A 4401-nucleotide genomic window follows, 5' to 3' on the forward strand; every position below is an offset into this window, starting at 1 on the left:
ATCATGGGAACAGAATGTTTTATTGGGTTGAAACAGAATCAGTTGAAGAAAATCTCGCGCCATAAACGGAACCCTTTTTTTCTGTGTGTGAAAGTGTTCCTGGTATAACGATGATTTAACAGTGTTTTCTTTACAATGTTTGTGGAACATGATTTCACTATAAATTTGTAATAAATACATTCAGAAGTGTTTTACCACGCAGAAACATGACATAACAAAATAAAACCGGTCCGTCCCAACAATCTGCTACTGGTACAGGCCTTCACGAACAGTTTAATGTCTGCAATCTAATACATAAACGAAGTTAGATCAATCTCTTGAGATAAGTTTTACTGCAGCAATTGGTATTTTATTATCATCCGATTATGTATAAATATCCGACTATAGCTACTTTGCACAAAGCCTGCAGACCACAAGTCATCCTCACAGACCTCGAAACCGTCACAAGACACCAAGACACGCGGAATGTTTGTCAAGCTGTTTCTCGTTTGTGTGGTGCTCTGTAGCGTCATGGATGGGGGTATGTATACAGGTGCATCCCTTAAGGGTGTATGCTTCCTTACGGTTATATGCACCTCCTTTTCAGAAGAGTTCAGCGTTAAAGACAGACTCTCAGGGAGGTTCTAACATTCTAAATAGTCTCACGTTAAAATGTCAGGAATGAAAGATAGACTGTTTGATGAAACATTTGAAAGGTAAACGAGATTGTATGTATTGGCAGCCATGAAATATAGTTATGAATTATTAGGTTATAAATTGTGTTTTTCTAAGGGAGGTAATTATAACACATAAGGTATCCTTTTTATCTTAACTCTTACACAAATCACAGGTATGATGTGTAAGGTAGCATATACCCTTAACTCTTACACAAATCACAGGTATGATGTGTAAGGTAGCATATACCCTTAACTCTTTCACAAATCACAGGTATAATGTGTAAGGTAGCATATACCCTTAACTCTTACACCAATCACAAGTATAATGTGTAAGGTAGCATATACCCTTAACTCTTACACAAATCACAGGTTTAATGTGTAAGGTAGCATATACCCTTACCTCTTACACCAATCACAAGTATAATGTGTAAGGTCGCATATACCCTTAACTCTTACACAAATCACAGTTATAATGTGTAAGGTAGCATATATCCTTAACTCTTACACAAATCACAGGTATAACGTGTAAGGTAGCATATACCCTTAACGCTTACACAGTTACAGGTACATTGAATAATATGTTGTATCTATATCCTTAATTCTTTGTAAGCGTGAATAAAATATTAGGTCATCGAATACAAATTCAAGACACTCAAAGGTATTGAAATTGATTTTTTTTTCTGTATTTGTAATATTAAATTGTACTTTTAAATATCCTCGCCCAAACGTCAGTTAATAGAATGTCTCTGTACCATCACGTAAAAAGGTAATGTATTCGTATATATATTTCATTATTACATGTAACTGATAGATATATTTTATCGTCCGCCTCGAAATTCATGGGGTTACGGTTTCTTAAGTGTTATGTGGTATTAGTCTTGAATGTTTCAAAATAAAATAACAGTGGTGGTGAGTTAGGGTGTGTGGGGTGTTACATGTTACAGCATGTACCGAAACAACTGTAAGCACTTTTATACATACACCGCTCTATAAGTTACATGTTACAGCATATACCGAAACAACTGTTAGTACTTTTATACATACACCGCTCTCTAAGTTACATGTTACAACATATACCGAAACAACTGTAAGTACTTTTATACATGCACCGCTCTATAAGTTACATGTTACACCATATACCGAACCAACTGTAAGCACTTTTAAACATAAACCGCTCTATAAGTTACATGTTACAGTATATACCGAAACAACTGTTAGTACTTTTATACATAAACCGCTCTATAAGTTACATGTTACAACATATACCGAAGCAACTGTAAGCACTTTTAAACATAAACCGCTATATAAGTTACATGTTACAGCATATACAGAAACAACAGTAAGCACTTTTATACATAAACCGCTCTATAAGTTACATGTTACAACATATACAGAAACAACTGTAAGCACTTTTAAACATAAACCGCTATATAAGTTACATGTTACAGCATATACCGAAACAACAGTAAGTACTTTTATACATACACCGCTCTATAAGTTACATGTTACAACATATACCGAAACAACTGTAAGCACTTTTAAACATAAACCGCTCTATAAGTTACATGTTACAGCATATACCGAAACAACTGTAAGTACTTTTATACATAAACCGCTCTATAAGTAACAGTAAGTACTTTTATACATAAACCACTCTATAAGTTACATGTTACAGCATATACAGAAACAACAGTAAGTACTTGTATACATAAACCACTCTATAAGTTACATGTTACAGCATATACCGAAACAACTGTAAGCACTTTTATACATACACCGTTCTATAAGCAACATGTTACAGCATATACCGAAACAACAGTAAGCACTTTTATACAAACACCGCTCTATAAGTTACATGTTACAGCATATACCGAAACAACTGTAAGTACTTTTATACATAAACCACTCTATAAGTTACATGTTACAGCAAATACCGAAACACCTGTAAGCACTTTTATACATACACCGTTCTATAAGCAACATGATACAGCATATACCGAAACAACTGTAAGCACTTCTATACATACACCGCTCTATAAGTTACGTGTTACAGCATATACCGAAACAACTGTAAGTACTTTTATACAAAAACCAATCTATAAGTTACATGTTACAGCGTATACCGAAACAACTGTAAGTACTTTTATACAAAAACCAATCTATAAGTTACATGTTACAGCGTATCCCGAAACAACTGTAAGTACTTTTATATATACACCGCTCTATAAGTTACGTGTTACAGCATATACCGAAACAGCAGTAAGCACTTTTATACATACACCGTTCTATAAGCAACATGATACAGCATATACCGAAACAACTGTAAGTACTTTTATACAAAAACCAATCTATAAGTTACATGTTACAGCATATACAGAAACAACAGTAAGTACTTGTATACATAAACCACTCTATAAGTTACATGTTACAGCGTATCCCGAAACAACTGTAAGTACTTTTATACAAAAACCAATCTATAAGTTACATGTTACAGCATATACCGAAACACCAGTAAGCACTTCTATACATACCCCGCTCTATAAGATACATGTTACAGGATATACCGAAACAACAGTAAGAACTTCTATACATACACCGCTCTATAACTTACATGTTACAGCAAATACCGAATCAACTGTAAGCACTGTTATACATACACAGCTCTATAAGATACATGTTACAGCCCCCACCGAAACAACAGTAAGCACTTCTATACATACCCCGCTCTATAAGATACATGTTACAGCGTATACCGAAACAACTGTAAGTACTTTTATACAAAAACCAATCTATAAGTTACATGTTACAGCATATACCGCAACAACAGTAAGCACTTCTATACATACTCCGCTCTATAACTTACATGTTACAGCAAATACTGAAACAACTGTAAGCACTTTTATTCATACACCGCTCTATAAGATACATGTTACAGCGTATACCGAAACAACTGTAAGTACTTTTATACAAAAACCAATCTATAAGTTACATGTTACAGCGTATACCGAAACAACTGTAAGTACTTTTATACAAAAACCAATCTATAAGTTACATGTTACAGCAAATACCGAAACAACTGTAAGCACTGTTATACATACACCGCTCTATAAGATACATGTTACAGCATATACCGAAACAACAGTAAGCACTTCTATACATACACCGCTCTATAACTTACATGTTACAGCAAATACCGAAACAACTGTAAGCACTTTTATACATACACCGCTCTATACGTTACATGTTACACCATATACTGATACAACTGTAAGAACTTTTATACATACACCTCTCTATAACTTACATGTTACGGCAAATAACGAAACAACTGTAAGCACTTCTATACATACCCCGCTCTATAAGATACATGTTACAGCGTATACCGAAACAACAGTTAGTACTTTTATACATACACCGCTCTATAAGTTACATGTTACACCATATACTGAAACAACTGTAAGAACTTTTATACAAACACCGCTCTATTACACCATATACCGAAACAACAGTAAGTACTTTTATACATACACCGCTCTATAAGTTACATGTTAAAGCATATACCGAAACAACAGTAAGTACTTTTAAACATACACCGCTCTATAAGTTACATGTTACAGCATATACCGAAACAACTGTAAGTACTTTACTACATACACCGCTCTATAAGTTACATGTTACAGGATAAACCGAAACAACTGTGAGCACTTTTATACATACACCGCTCTATAAGTTACATGTTACAGCA

The 4401-nt window shown here is 34.2% G+C and overlaps 1 long non-coding RNA gene across 1 annotated transcript in view; it reads left to right on the forward strand.

The window, feature by feature from the left end:
* Positions 1 to 403: 403 nt before the first annotated feature.
* LOC110461025 overlaps positions 404 to 4401 on the forward strand; it is a 16071-nt gene continuing 12073 nt past the window's right edge. The window contains exon 1 of the long non-coding RNA XR_002464077.1: positions 404 to 520. This is a non-coding gene — a long non-coding RNA (uncharacterized LOC110461025). The remainder of the gene's footprint in view (positions 521 to 4401) is intronic.

Source organism: Mizuhopecten yessoensis, unplaced genomic scaffold, assembly GCF_002113885.1.
Source record: "Mizuhopecten yessoensis strain PY_sf001 unplaced genomic scaffold, ASM211388v2 scaffold10537, whole genome shotgun sequence".
NCBI classification, from domain to species: Eukaryota; Metazoa; Mollusca; class Bivalvia; order Pectinida; family Pectinidae; genus Mizuhopecten; species Mizuhopecten yessoensis.